We start from the raw sequence: 16,979 nt of genomic DNA, 5'->3' as shown, positions 1-16,979 counted from the left end.
GGCTGTCCAAGATACGCTTTAATTCTTACAAAAAGTTGAAAAACTACCACCCGATGTTACAAATTCTATTAATTTAAAAAAAAAAATGCGCAGTTACCGCTTTTAAACCGACAGGCGCATCATCAGTCATTTACAGGTTGCGTGCAAAAATATGAAACACGAAGAGCATAACACATTAATATGCCTAATATGGTGTAGGAAAGCAGCTGGCATGCAAAGAATCTTCCAGTCGTCTGGAAATGGAGAACTACAGCTGCTGTATGGGAACCGAGGGAATCTTATACCAATCCTCCAGCAAAACAATTGCAAGTTCAGCTAATAATGACGGACGTCGTCAGTGATCACGACTCCTCGTCTCCAAAGTGGGCTACAAAGACACATTAATCTGATGATTGTGGTGATCAGGGCCTATGCGATAATTCATCCTCGTGCTCAGAAAACACGTTCTCGTCTACATGGGCTCTGTGAACAGCCACCCAGTCTTCTTGGAACACAGCACCACCATTGGGGGACGGTCAAAGTACCACACCATGGATCTGATCAGCTGGAATGGTCACATAATCCTCGATAGTAATGTGGCCTTGCACAGAACCCATGGTGCCCACGGAATACAATATGGCTGCGCAAATCATCACCGAACACTCCATCCTTTAGAAACCACATTTTAAAACGCAATACGAGGGCTATTCAGAATGTATGGAAACGTTTCCATCTGACGCCGCCAGGCGTGCGCCGATCGCGTATATTTTGGTATGAGCGTGCTCGGCAGCTCATTCTGCCTCCATCCGTGACAGCGGGCACACCTCTACACGTCTGGTTTTTTCGATATTTGAATCTGAAATGCGCGCTTCAATCGAAAATCCCGCCAGTTGTGAGGTACGGTCTGCGATACGGGTTTTGTTGGCGAACAACCTAAAACCTATAGAAATTTATTGTGAACTGTGGAAGTGTACGGAAGCAACGCAATGAGTGAATGTTCCGTCCGGAAATGGAGCAATCGGTTTAAAAATAGCTGATCCAACGTTCATGATGAAGAGAAGAGTGGACGCCCGAGCATTGTGACTGAAGATCTCGTCGCTGAAGTTGATGAAACGATTCGCGAAAACCGTCGCTTCACAGTTACGGAGCTTTTGCTTTCTTTTCCAAAAGTTTCACAGACTTTGTTGTTTGAAATTGTCACTCAAAAGCGAAACTCCAGGCGGGCGTGACTCACTGGCTGAAGTCTCAGGCGGCAGAATTTTACGACTAAGGTCTTTCAAAGCTTGTCCACCGCTATGTTAAGTGCCTCAATGTGTTTGGTGACTATGTGGAAAAGTAGTATGTCAGTCGCTCTTTCAGATGTACACTCCCGGAAATTGAAATAAGAACACCGTGAATTCATTGTCCCAGGAAGGGGAAACTTCATTGACACATTCCTGGGGTCAGATACATCACATGATCACACTGACAGAACCACAGGCACATAGACACAGGCAACAGAGCATGCACAATGTCGGCACTAGTACAGTGTATATCCACCTTTCGCAGCAATGCAGGCTGCTATTCTCCCATGGAGACGATCGTAGAGATGCTGGATGTAGTCCTGTGGAACGGCTTGCCATGCCATTTCCACCTGGCGCCTCAGTTGGACCAGCGTTCGTGCTGGACGTGCAGACCGTGTGAGACGACGCTTCATCCAGTCCCAAACATGCTCAATGGGGGACAGATCCGGAGATCTTGCTGGCCAGGGTAGTTGACTTACACCTTCTAGAGCACGTTGGGTGGCACGGGATACATGCGGACGTGCATTGTCCTGTTGGAACAGCAAGTTCCCTTGCCGGTCTAGGAAGGGTAGAACGATGGGTTCGATGACGGTTTGGATGTACCGTGCACTATTCAGTGTCCCCTCGACGATCACCAGTGGTGTACGGCCAGTGTAGGAGATCGCTCCCCACACCATGATGCCGGGTGTTGGCCCTGTGTGCCTCGGTCGTATGCAGTCCTGATTGTGGCGCTCACCTGCACGGCGCCAAACACGCATACGACCATCATTGGCACCAAGGCAGAAGCGACTCTCATCGCTGAAGACGACACGTCTCCATTCGTCCCTCCATTCACGCCTGTCGCGACACCACTGGAGGCGGGCTGCACGATGTTGGGGCGTGAGCGGAAGACGGCCTAACGGTGTGCGGGACCGTAGCCCAGCTTCATGAAGACAGTTGCGAATGGTCCTCGCCGATACCCCAGGAGCAACAGTGTCCCTAATTTGCTGGGAAGTGGCGGTGCGGTCCCCTACGGCACTGCGTAGGATCCTACGGTCTTGGTGTGCATCCGTGCGTCGCTGCGGTCCGGTCCCAGGTCGACGGGCACGTGCACCTTCCGCCGACCACTGGCGACAACATCGATGTACTGTGGAGACCTCACGCCCCACGTGTTGAGCAATTCGGCGGTACGTCCACCCGGCCTCCCGTTGCCCACTATACGCCCTCGCTCAAAGTCCGTCAACTGCACATACGGTTCACGTCCACGCTGTCGCGGCATGCTACCAGTGTTAAAGACTGCGATGGAGCTCCGTATGCCACGGCAAACTGGCTGACACTGACGGCGGCGGTGCACAAATGCTGCGCAGCTAGCGCCATTCGACGGCCAACACCGCGGTTCCTGGTGTGTCCGCTGTGCCGTGCGTGTGATCATTGCTTGTACAGCCCTCTCGCAGTGTCCGGAGCAAGTATGGTGGGTCTGACACACCGGTGTCAATGTGTTCTTTTTTCCATTTCCAGGAGTGTATGTAATAAAATGTATTTCTTGTTCTTAGTTTTTTTTAATTCCAAAACGTTCCCTACTTTCTCAATAGCCCTCGTATAAGTGATCACTCTTGGGACGTAAAGTCGGTCGGAAACATTGTGAAACACGACTCATCCGACCAAATAACTTCCCTGCCTTACTCCACATTCCAGGTTTTATGGCTTCGGCAACACGTTTTCCTGTTACCGGCGTTTTCATCACTGATGATTGCTTCTGAAGCTCCTTTCGTGTTGTTTTGGTGCTGACAGTGTTTGCGAATGCGACATTCAATTCTCCAGCGACTTTTGCAGCTGTCGTCCTACTTTTTGTCGCAGTCCTCTCCAGTCACCGTCTGTCAGGATCACTCAACACACATTTTCGTTCATGTTGTGAGACAACGGATTATGTTTTTCTGCTTTCCCTGTACCTGGTATAAAGCTTCGATCGATGCCTCTTGAAACACCAAACACTTCAGCCAACTTGGTTACGAAAGCACCCACCATAAGAGCACCAATATTTCTCAATGTTCCCATCCATTTAGCTCCGACATAGTGCACTTGCAACTGCACAGAATTCTGTTCTGGCCACGACTGAGACTTGCGATGTACTGAAAACATTGTACGGGTCAACAGTGCAACCTACAGTCTTCTCAAGCATCTGTATTTATGCTTATGCATTCATTTTTTAGAGTGGTTCCATATTTCTGTCCAACCCCTGCAAATCTTCATTTAAGTGAGGCTACTCATCACACGCTGGCTGTGGATTAAGTGGAAACTGTCTCACTAGTCGTCGGCTTTAAACCGATGGTATAGCAAACGTGCGACTGACGACGTAAACAATATGGCGACTATAACGTCTTGTACTTGACAACATTTTAAAACGAAATATGAAGTATTTTTACTTACGAGAATTTTATTTCGCCGGGAACACAAATAATCCAAGTTATGACTGCGATCACAGATTAATAAGAGAAACATTTGTCTGACGCAAAACTACTCAAGTGTCGTGAGACAATCTTTATATTTTTTAGCAGCTATCATGACACCCAGAACGATCTTAAAAGGAAACAGATATGGTAAGAAAAACTACTCTTTAGCTCTGTAGCTCAAGTGGAGCATGCAATGTACAGTCAGGAATATTTGTGTGTATGAGGAGTAAATCGGAACAGTTATGACGAGAAGCACTTTAACTGTCTAACGGAAATCAAATAATCAAATCGTTAAAAAGAAACCTCTACAGCAGCAGTGGAGACCACGATGCACAGTACGAACTAAAGCAAAAATTAGTACGTAATCTTGTTTGCGTAGCTATCTTCCGAAGCAGCTGTTAGAATCAGTTATTATTGGTTTATCCATCTTACTGCAATTAGATAGTATTTTTCACCAGCAGTGTTTCGCTTTGATTTATAAAGCATCCTCTGCAGTTATTCTGAAAATACAGCACCATATACAACGAAAGAACTGGACTGCAGAATATGCAACAAGAGGCAAAAACACTGTAACACACTGTGCACCAATTTTATAAAGATACAATGTTTTAATTCCTAAATAACAAAATGTGACACGTAATACGCATACGTTAAAAAGCTAAGAGCATCTGCTGAAAAATACTTTTTAATTACAGTAAGCTTAAGACGGAAAAAAATGTACGTACTTACGTATCAGCAGTAAAACCGTAAGGGTTATCGGAAGAAGAACTTCAAGTATTTATCGGAAAAAAAACAAATCGAGAAGTGTTAAAAGAAACCTCTACAGCTTTAGTGGAGATCAAGATACAGAGTATGAATTAAAATCCGCAAACATATTCATTGTAATTAAAAATTAACGACAAATCGACGAAGTATTAGAATTTACACCGAAATAGAAGAGACAATATTTTGTTTCACAAACAGTAAGCACATTAAAAAAAAGTCACTCAAAACTAACGCTATAAAGTACACTACTGCTCATTAAAATTGCTACACCACGAAGATGCGCTACTCCAGACGCGAAATTCAACCGACAGGAAGAAGATGCTGTGATATGCACATGAATAGCTTTTCAGAGCATTCACACAAGGTAGACGCCGGTGGCGACACCTACAACGTGCGGACATGAGGAAAGTTTCAGAACGATTTCTCATACACAAACAGCAGTTGATCGGCGTTGCCTGATGAAACGTTGTTGTGATGCCTCGTGTAAAGACGAGAAATGCGTACCATCACGTATCCGACTTTGATAAAGGTTGGATTGTAGTCTATCGCGATTGCGGTTTATAGTATCACGACATTGCTGCTTGCATTGGTCGACATCCAATGACTGTTAGCAGAATATTTAATCGGTGGGCTCAGGAGGGTCATACGGAACGCCGTGCTGGATACCAACGGCGTCGTATCACTAGCAGTCGAGATGACAGGCATCTTATCCGTATGGCTGTAACTGATCGTGCAGCCTAGTCTCGATCCCTGAGTCAACACATGGGGACATTTGCAAAACAACAACCACCTGCAAGAACAGTTTGACGACGTTTTAGCAGCATGGACTATCAGCTCGGAGACCGTGGCTGCGGTTACCCTTGACGCCGCATCACAGACAGGAGCGCCTGCGATGGTGTACTCAACGACGAACCTGGGTGCACGAATGGAAAAACGTCATTTTTTCGGATGAATCCAGGTTCTGTTTACAGCATCATGATGGTCGCATCCGTGTGTGCTGACATCGCAGTGAACTCACATTGGAAGCGTGTATTTGTCATCGCCATACAGGCGTATCACCCGGCGTGATGGTATGGGGTGCCATTGGTTACACGTCTCGGTCACCTCTTGTTCGCGCTGACGGCATTTTGCACAGTGGACGCTACATTTCAGATGTGTTACGACCCGTGGCTCTACCCTTCATTCGATCCCTGCGAAACCCTACATTTCAGCAGGATAATGCACGACCGTGTTGCAGGTCCTGTACGGGCCTTTCTGGATACAGAAAATGTTCGACTGCTGCCCTGGCCAGCACATTCTGGAGATCTCTCACCAATTGAAAACATCTGGTCAATGGCGGCCGAGCAACTGGCACGTCACAATACGCCAGTCACTACTCTTGATGAACTGTGGTATCGTGTTGAAGCTGCATGGGCAGCTGTACCTGTACACGCCATCCAAGCTCTGTTTGACTCAATGCCCAGGCGTATCAAGGCCGTTATTACGGCCAGAGGTGGTTGTTCCGGGTACTGATTTCTCAGAATCTATGCTCCCAAATTCCGTGAAAATGTAATCACATTTCAGTTCTAGTATAATATATTTGTCCAATGGATACCCGTTTATCATCTGCATTTCTTCTTGGTGTAGCAATTTTAATGGCCAGTAGTGTATATGTGTTTGCGTAACAAGGACTTTTATTGAATGCACAAAAAATATTTTAAGTGTTCTGGCGTAACGACAAGCGCCGGATCGAAGACGAAGAGCGTAAGAGCAAAGAAGGCGGTGAAACGACGTCGGCCAATGGAGCGCGGAATAGGACCGCACCACGACAGGGGCGCCCTCAAACCGAAGTGAATGTAAACGCCGCTCATGCCAGCTTTGGCCTCTCAGGTCCGTTCAGTATGCGGCATTAGTGGAAAATATTCGCCGCGCATAGCACGGCCTAGGAGAACGTGCTGCGAATTCAGTATCGGTGATCCACAAACTATGTGGCAAACTTGCATGAACTCTGACTTGGTTTGCATGTCGCCCTTGGTTTGCGACACCTTTGTAAGTACAAGTTAAGTATTGTCATTCTGCTCTATAGAAATAAAACTAGTAATGTTATTTGCATGAATTGTTGTACAGCATTCCGAGAACGAGGCATCCCTTAGGCACCCTACACGAGACGTGCGGGCAAGACTCAACATTAAGTATTGCATAATTTCGCTTAGAACAGTTACTGGCTTAAAATTAGAATGGAGTTTGCTTTAAAAATGGTGACTGAAAGTCATACTGAGGTAGCGTCCAAAGATCGCTGTGACTCAGCAAGGTCGGCAACTCACATCTATACCACACAGACAATAGCGATGTCTTGTTGCAATCCGCAACGATGAATGGAAGGGCAGCAGCGCCCTCACTGGATCTGAACACAGATCCAAGCATGGTAGCACTCCGCCCTAGTTCATGACATCAGCTAAAGCAGTCAACATCATCGAGTAGTATTAAAGTGTTATTCAAATCCCGTATGGAAATTAACTTTCGTAAATGTTTTAAATTGTACTTCAAGAAAAGAGCTGTAATTGTATGCTTTAATAGTCAATGAGTTTGCCTGCGGGAACGGACTGTGTCTAGTTAAGTAAATCGTTTCTCATTCATGTAATAAAGTAAACTAATATTTTATGTATCCCGGAACAGTCAAAGAACCCACACTTACGGCTGAGCGACTGTAGTTTCGCTTGGTCATAACAGATACATTTGGAATTGCTACTGAATTACAAAATTTATAATAGCCTTTCAAAAATAGTTGTACCAGTTCATTCTTCCTAATTGGCAAATTTCCTCCTTTCATAATCACACTTCTAAGTAGTATGTTTCTCAGTCTGTCCAATTTTCTACACCCCAGTAACACGTGGTCAATACTTTGGTTACCTCCACTTCATGGACACCTGCAGCCGTCTGTTGTTCAGAATTTCGTTGCGAAATAGGGAGAGATTGTTACTGAGACGACTAGTCTTTGGTTCATAGTTGGCAAACAGTCCTTTGTAATGATTCATTTTAGTAGTCTGTAGCTTCCGTGACATTTGTTTCACGAAGGTTTCTGGACGTTTGACGTAGGTAACTTCCGGCGTGGTCGGGGTGGCTACTTTCCCTACTAGGCTGCACGTTCATTTCCGTGTATGCCTGTGTGATTTTTAATCCACGTAAAGTCCATAACTCAGTTCTTCTTTTGCAAAACTCTAATATTTCTCGTTGGTTCTTCAGTTAGGCTGTTGCGATGGTTTGCATTGCTAAAGGAATGTGGGGCCTAATGTTGTTTTACTGTCAGTCTGTGTTGTCTCCCATCTAATACGTTTATTTTTGCTGACCCATTAAAATTTCAAAATACTTTGTCTGATCGTTTCAACAGTCACTTCCCAGTTTATATTTCATTACGTGTATTGATTTTTTGTCAGTGAAAATTGTTGGGCCTGATCCTAATCCATGTTCAGTTTTTCTCTTGTCAGTGACTACTTGTATCAAGTAGGGGATCGTGTTGTACCTAGAGGACAGTGTAGCAATGAAAACACTATGTAATTCACTCCAGTGACTGGTTTTAGAATCACACGAGGAAATGTGCTCTAGAGATTGCCATAAGCAATTTCCACCATTTTCGACAGTTTCTTTTATAAGTTCTGTATAATATATTACAGCTATTTGAAATACACTGAAGCGCCACAGAGACTGCTATAGGTATGGCTATTCAAATCCACAGTTCTGTGCCCGTAAACAGCCAGATGCCGCGCTGCGATCCGCAACGCCTATATAAGACAACAAGTGCCCGGCGCAGTTCTCAGATCGATTACTGCAGTGGCAGGTTATCAAGATTTAAGCGAGTTTGAACGTGGTGTTACAGTCCGCGCACGAGCGATAGGACACAGCATCTCCGAAGTAGCGATGAAGTGGGGATTTTCCAGTACAACCATTTCACGTGTGCACCGTGAATATAGGGAATCCGGCAAATATCAAATTCCGTCATTGCTGCGGCCAGAAAAGGATCCTGCAACAACGGGACTAACGACGACTGGAGAGAATCGTTCAACGTGACAGAAGTGCAACCTTTCCGCAAATTGCTGCAGATTTCAGTGCTGGGCCATCAACAACTGTCAGCATGCGAACCATTCAACGAAACACATTGATATGGGCTTTCGGAGCCGGAGGCCAACTCCTGTACCCTTAATGGCTGAACGACACAAAGCTTTACGCCTCGCCTAGTCCCGTCAACACCGCCATTGGACTGTTGATGACTGGAAACACGTTGCCTTGTCGCACGTGTATCGTTTCAAATTGTACCGAGCGTATGGACAGATACGGGTATGGAAACAACCTCATGAATCCATGGACCTTGCATGTCAGAAGGGGAGGGTTCAAGCTGGTGGGGGCTCTGTAATGATGTGGGACGTGTGCAGATGGGGTGATATGGGACTCTTGATACCTCTAGGTACGACTCTGACAGGTGACACATACGTAAGCATCTTGTCTGATCACCTGCATCCATTCATGCCCATTGTGCATTCCGACAGACTTGGACAATTCCAGCAGGACAATGCGACACCCCACATGTCCAAAATTGCTACAGAGTGGCTTCAGGAACACCCTTCTGAGTTTAAACACTTCCACTGGCAACCGAACCCCCCAGACACGAACATTATTGGTCACATCTGGTTATCCTTGCAACATGCTGTTCAGAAGAGATCCCCACCCCCTCGTACTCGTACGGATTTATGGAGAGCTCTGCAGGCTTCATGGTGTCAGTTTCCTCCAGCAGTACTTCAGACATTAGACGAGTCGATGCCACGTCGTGTTGCGGCAGTTCTGTGTGCTCGCGGGGGCTCTATACCTTATAAGCAGGTGTACCCTTTTCTTTGGCTCTTCGGTGTATATTGTTGATTCTTCAGGTATAGAATTTTATGGTGCGTAAAATGTTGTATACGTTTAGAACAATTTATATAACATATGGACAGTTGAGTCATACTTCATCGGTTGCGCGCCATCTCGTACCTTGAAAGATAAGAATGTTTTTTACCTTGAAACATGTGGTACTCGCAAATTAAATGAGTTTCTTTAAGGCCTTAACGACTGTATGCGTATTTGAAACTGGAAATCTGTGTTACTTTCTAATAGCTAACCTGTCCCTGATTTTTCGTAATAGTTTTGCTTCATTAAATTTCACTTACTGACTACTGGTGTGTAGTATAGTAATAATGTAACAAGTAGATTCTATTGACAAGTTTTTCTCGATTGTAAGTCTTTAACTTCATAGAATACTTTTTCCTGGGTACATGACTGTTGTACCTTAGAACATGTTTTTGCATTTGCACAAAATTTAATTTTCTGGAGTAATTTTTTGCAATTTTGGAATAAGACTGCACCACTTAAAAAGCTAGTGGTGTTACTTAAAATAGAATATGAAAATATATTGAACTTTTATTACAGGAATGGCTAAAGGCGAACGTTTAAAAGTGTGCCTAGGAACAACGCTTTTCCCAGAATACCTTCTGCTTTTTCTTTCGTTAAGAAACTACAGCGGCAGAGGATGCCAGACAGGTCAGGTTTTTGTGGGACCGCATGTTTAGTATTTGCAGGTTTTTCATTGTGTTCTTCTACTGTTCCCTTTATTTTAGTAGTTATTCGTGTTAGGACCAATGGAATAAACAGTGCTTTATTAGATACTCTCCTGCAGGCTTGAGTAAGAATGTCGATTGCCAAATAGTCGCTGTCCCTCCTTGCAATAGTGAATTTCACGTGCTGGTTAACTATAGTGTAAAAATGGTAAATGGTTCTGAGCACTATGGGACTTAACATCCGAGGTCATCAGTCTACTTAAACCTAATTAACCTAAAGACATCACGCACATCCATGCCCTAGGCAGAATTCGAACCCGCGACCGTAGCGGTTGCGCGGTTCCAGACTGAAGCGCCTAGAACCACTCGGCCACACTGGCCGGCAACTACAGTGTCTTGAGTCTGCATTTATATATACAGCGTTTAGGGGTGTAGGTGCAGAATAGTTATAAATGTACCTTGCTATGTACCTACTTCGATGTGTTAGTTCTTTTTTCATTGCATCTAACGGTCTTCCTACCAAGATATCAAATGGTTTATAATATGATGTTTTCTGCACTGCCGTGACTGCCCCACGAAGTGGACTACTCCTGTCAGTATAGACTTCCCAATTTGCCTCCATGTGTCCACATTTCAATACCTGATCTGCTGCACAGGGGAAAATAAACATCAATGACTCAGTTGTGCCACGTGTACTTGGAGGTACTAACCAATCTAAAAACATACTACTTTTAATGGCTATAGTTGTCTGCAAATTAAGTAAATAATGATGTAGCATTGTTCAGTCAACGGTGCTCAGTCATCAATAGGAACATCTGCACTTACACCCTTAACATCCTGCATACTCCGCAAGCACATTATGGTGTGTGGCAGAGGTTACCAAGATAACATTCCCCTTTTTTCCATTCCATTCACGAATGGTGTATGGGAAGAATGACTGTCAATAAGCCTCTGTATTAGCTCCGTGTATCCACAGGACATGTGGCCTGTAATTGAAGAAGTGTCATGATAATCTCTCCATTGGCAAAATATTCCGGAATAGTCCCCCATTCGGATCTCCGGGAGGGGACTGCCAAGGGGGAGGTTACCATGAGAAAAAGATTGAATAATCTACGAAAGGATAACGTTCTACGAGTTGGGGCGTGGAATGTCAGAAGTTTGAACGTGGTAGGCAAACTAGAAAATCTGAAAAGGGAAATGCAAAAGCTCAATCTAGATACAGTAGGGGTCAGTGAAGTGAAGTGGAAGGAAGACAAGGATTTCTGGTTAGATGAGTATCGGGTAATATCAACAGCAGCAGAAAATGGTATAACAGGTGTAGGAATCGTTATGAATAGGAAGGTAGGGCAGAGGGTGTGTTACTGTGAACAGTTCAGTGACCGGGTTGTTCTAATCAGAATCGACAGCAGACCAACACCGACAACGATAGTTCAGGTATACATGCCGACGTCGCGAGCTGAAGATAAACAGATAGAGAAAGTGTATGAGGATATTGAAAGGGTAATGCAGTATGCAAAGGGGGACGAAAATCTAATAGTCATGGGCGACTGGAATGCAGTTGTAGGGGAAGGAGTACAAGAAAAGGTTACAGGAGAATATGGGCTTGGGACAAGGAATGAAAGAGGAGAAAGACTAATTGAGTTCTGTAACAAGCTTCAACTAGTAATAGCGAATACCCTGTTCAAGAATCACAAGAGGAGGAGGTATACTTGGAAAAGGCCGGGAGATACGGCAAGATTTCGATTAGATTACATCATGGTCAGACAGAGATTCCGAAATCAGATACTGGATTGTAAGGCGTACCCAGGAGCAGATATAGACTCAGATCACAATACAGTAGTGATGAAGAGTAGACTGAAGTTCAAGACATTAGTCAGGAAGAATCAATACGCAAAGAAGTGGGATACGGAAGTACTAAGGAACACGAGATACGTTTGAAGTTCTCTAACGCTATAGATACAGCAATAAGGAATAGCGCAGTAGGTAGTACAGTTGATAGGGGATCCAGTATTAGAATCGGAATTTAAAAGAGCTTTGGAGGACTTACGGTCAAATAAGGCAGAAGGGATAGATAACATTCCATCAGAATTTCTAAAATCGCTGGGGGAAGTGGCAACAAAACGACTATTCACGTTGGTGTTCGCTGATGACATTGCTATCCTGAGTGAAAGTGAAGAAGAATTAAATGATCTGCTGAACGGAATGAACAGTCTAATGAGTACACAGTATGGTTTGAGAGTAAATCGGAGAAAGACGAAGGTAATGAGAAGTAGTAGAAATGAGAACAGCGAGAAACTTAACATCAGGATTGATGGTCACGAAGTCAATGAAGTTAAGGAATTCTGCTACCTAGTCAGTAAAATAACCAATGACGGACGGAACAAGGAGGACATCAAAAGCAGACTCGCTATGGCAAAAAAAGGCATTTCTGGCCAAGAGAAGTCCTCTAATATCAAATACCGGCCTTAATTTGAGGAAGACATTTCTGAGGATGTACGTCTGGAGTACAGCATTGTATGGTAGTGAAACATGGACTGTGGGAAAACCGGAACAGAAAAGAATCGAAGCATTTCATATGTGGTGCTATAGTCGAATGTTGAAAATTAGGTGGACTGATAAGGTAAGAAATGAGGAGGATCTACGCAGAATCGGAGAGGAAAGGAATGTGTGGAAAGCACTGATAAGGAGAAGGGACAGGATGATAGGACATCTGCTAAGGCATGAGGGAATGACTTCCATGGTACTAGAGGGAGCTGTAGAGGGCAAAAACTGTAGAGGAAGACAGAGATTGGAATACGTCAAGCAAATAATTGAGGACGTAGGTTGCAAGTGCTACTCTGAGATGAAGAGGTTAGCACAGGAAAGGAATTCGTGGCGGGCCGCATCAAACCAGTCAGTAGACTGATGACAAAAAAAAAAAAAAAAATTGCTCCTATTACTTTGATTTTCTCGTGGTGGTCATTTCAGGACAAATACTTGGAGACTGTGATATGTGACCCGATTCCTCCTGGAACGTTTACTCTTGAAATTTGCAAAGCAGTGCTCTACGCGATGAAGAATGCCACTCTTGCAGTGTCTGCCACTGGAGTTTGCCTAGCACCTTTGTAACACTCTCGCACTTACTAAACGATCAATTTGACGAAATGTGCTGTCCTTTGTCGAGTCTTCTATCTTTCTGTTAATCATACTTGTTAAGGGTCCCAGACTGATGAACGGCAGTAAACAACCGGTCGAATGTGTGTTTTGTAAGCCACAGCTATCGTGAATGAATTTCATTTCATCAAAATTTTCCTAATGAATCTCAGCCTCGCATCTGCTTCTTCTACTGTTCGGTTTTGTGTAGTCATTTCACTTTATATCACACTGGACGATGCCTCCTAGGTAATGTCCTGCAGTCACTGTTTCCTTCGATATCTCAGCAGTAATGCATTCTGAGCACAACACGTTACGTTTATTTACGCTCAAGTACACCTGCCACCTGCATCATGGACACAAAATTGTAAACGTTAATGGCCCTGAAAAACTCCCTTTTGAGGACTCCTGAAATTGCCTTTACATCTGTTGATCTTGTCCGCTTAAGAACGATATGTCGAGTTCTATCTCTGGGAAAGTCCTCAATCAGGTCACAAATCTGGACCGATACTTGCTAAGGTCGTATTTTATTCACTAAATGGGAGTGTGGGCCTGTACCGAAAGCCTTCAGGAAATGAAGGAATGCGGTATCAACTTGGATCCCTTTGTGTGCAGCCCTATGGATTTCAAGGACGAACCGAACGAGCTATTTGCAAGATCTCTGTTTGTGGAAGCGATTTTTATGCAGGCGATTTTCGTTCTCCAGAAATGTCGTAATGCAGAAGCATAAAATATATTGTGTAATTCTACAAAAGATTATGGTCAGTGTGGTATGCCTCTAGCCAAAGGCCTTGTTGCTGTGGTAACACTGGTTCGCGTCAGATCACCGAATTTATGCGCTGTCAGGCTTGGCTGGCACTTGGGTGGGTCACAGTCTGGGTCTGCCGAGTACTCTTCGGAGTGGGGTGCACTCAGCCCTCGAGGCCTTCAAAGCTTGTTCGGATGGTGTTTGTTTGTTTTGTATATACAATTATTAGTCATCGTACATACATAGTTGAAATGGAAGACAGTGGGATGTCAGCTGGTATAAATTTGTATTAAAAATGAAGAAATTACTCCAGCTGTATTTAAGGTGGATCTTCAGGCCCATCCACTTGTTGATGTCAACTGCGTGCGGCGGATATTAGCGTTTACCCAGCGGCCTTCCTAAGAAAACTTACAGGTTTACTGAGAGTGTACAGAAGTTTTTTGCGCCAAGAGCCACGCCTATAGAGCCTTTATGCCTGGGATCGTCACATTGGCATTGCAACAAGTTCACCAGAGAGCTGTGGCCAAAATGTTCTGCAGATACATACCTGATCTAAAGTACCTGATCTCTATCTGATGAGGGGTTGACCGATAGATGTAATGAGAGGCTGACCTGTCAGCTTAACTGAAGGTGGGACGTATTGCATTGCCAGTAGAGAAGCACTAACAGCAGGATTAGACGATGGGGAGAGCTCAGTGAGTTCAAACTTGGACCAGTCATTCGATGTCACATGAGTAAAAAAAACACCAGGAACATTCCAACCCCTCTAAAGTCGACCAAGTCGGCTGTAGGTGATATGATTGTGACGTGGAAATGCGAAGGAACAACCGCAGCTAAACTAATACCAAAGAGACCTCTTGTACTGCCAGACAGCATTACCGATGGTAGTTCTAAAAAGTCGCATGATATCAGAGAGATCACTCATGTGTTCCAAAAGAATGAGGTACAGTGATAAACAGCTCGTCATAAGCCACACATTGTAACACCGAAAATGCAGAATGCATGACACCTGCTACCGATATATAAATTTTTTGCTGAATTGTATGTAAATGTTTGTAACTTAGATGTTTTTTTTTTAATAATTCAGGGCATTGCTTCGCTATATGTGTAAATTTAGGTAGAAGTCTGTTGACATTTCATTGTATTTATCTGTGTCTTACTGTGAAACTTATAAGCTCTGGGAAAAAGCCAAAGGAATTCTTATTTGCATCGACTAGCAACGATAATAGCAGTGCTTGTGCGTTGTAAAATCTTTGGGCAGGGAGTTGTTGCGCGAAGCGCGCGGAGAGAGAGAGAGAGAGAGACGGGTTCCAACGCTTGTAGTGTGCAGAAGTGTGGTGTTAATGCTCTCGCAGTAGAGTGTACCATTTCGCGGCATCATGTATTCGCGCCGGCCAGATGTCTAGTAGCAGGTAAGGACAGTGTACAGGCGGAAGAGGCTGTATTAATTACGATTGCCCGTTCCTGTAATTAGCCGTGGCCCCACAAGATGCTACCGTCTTCAACAACAGCAGCAGTTCCAGCAACACAGATTCGTCGTAGGCTCCGAGTTTCGCCGTATGCACAGCACAAGTAAGACTGTTCATTGGTAGAAAGTATTAACGGCTAACCCAGCAACACAACTGAATGTGATTTGATTGACAAAATTTATTTAAATAATAATCAGTTAAACTCAGGGCGATTGTGTCTTCATTGTCCTCAGACATTGTTACCAAGGAGTGTCCTTGTTCCTTTTTTTTTCCTTATATGCTAACTGAGTGTCATAAGAAACAAATTTAATAGTTACATCCAGTTTATTAATGAATAATTTCACTTTTAAGAATTTTAGCCTCAGTCTACTTTCAATTAACTGTTGTACAACAGAGGCTTCAGTATATGACTGAAGTAAAGCAATTTCATTTTTCAGGTTTGAGAAGCCAGCCAGAGTGGCCGAGGGTTCTAGGCGCTACAGTCTGGAACCGCGCGACCGCTACGGTCGCAGGTTCGAATCCTGCCTCGGGCATGGATGTGTGTGATGTCCTTAGGTTAGTTAGGTTTAAGTAGTTCTAAGTTCTAGGGGACTGATGACCTAAGATGTTAAGTCCCATAGTGCTCAGAGCCATCTGAACCAAGTTTGAGAATCAATGACTGGAAAAAATCTAAATCTAAAGAAATGCACAAATCAAGAGTGCGGAAGTTTAATTTATTTTGCATATAGCTTGGAACACGTTGCTGTTTAGTTTGGTACATATTCTAGTATTTAATTCTGTTCGAGTCAGTAAAAAAGGTTCAGTTGTTGAGACAATAATTTGAAATCCAATTTGCAAAATAAGTAACTGCAAAGTAAAAGGGCTTACTTTTTTTCTAAATTTCTTTGATGACGTTACGTTGAGGCCACTGAAAGTCATTGTTCATGTAACGAAGTTCAGTGCTAACATACAGTTTAATTGCATATTTTCAAATCATTGCTCGATTGTTTTTTCCAAAGTTAATGACAAACATAACGTAAGTGTGACTTCTCAGTTTTCTTTATCATTACATACTCACTTAAAATTAGTATAAAAAAAGTGACAACCTTCAGTTGCCACGTCAGTGTTTAATAATACATTTTCGTTTCCCATCATCTTGTACAGGATTTTGGATGTAAGTTGCGCTAGTGGACTTGCGACCATTAATTATTTCCATTTCGTTCATTAGTGTAACTTTTGGATTCACGATCAGTAGTACCGCTTTTCCGTCTAGTGTTGTTCGTGAGTGAATGCACAAAATAACTTTCATTTTTCCAAATTATAACCCTGTTCGGTTTAATTACTTTTAATTTTAGTAGACTTTTCCATGAGAAGGATGTGTTGTACACTTTCCTCCTACTTGTCGGCATTATTTCTTTGGAAAAGACAGCCTTATCCAATTAGTAAAAATTCAGTAGGCATACACACGATCCACGGTCACATTTTATATCGCAAGCAGGATAGGCCGATTAGTAGGGTGGAGGTTTCATCTCTGCAGCCAGTACTAGGCTACAATTGCGATGGCACAAATACTGACCTACTTGGCAAGCTGATGACTGAAAACGAGAGACCTCAAGTGTAGAATCACGGTACAT

This window comes from Schistocerca serialis, chromosome 5 (genome assembly GCF_023864345.2).
Source record: "Schistocerca serialis cubense isolate TAMUIC-IGC-003099 chromosome 5, iqSchSeri2.2, whole genome shotgun sequence".
Taxonomy (NCBI): Eukaryota; Metazoa; Arthropoda; class Insecta; order Orthoptera; family Acrididae; genus Schistocerca; species Schistocerca serialis.
The sequence above is the reverse complement of the archived record's forward strand: the minus strand, read 5'-3'. Positions refer to the sequence as shown.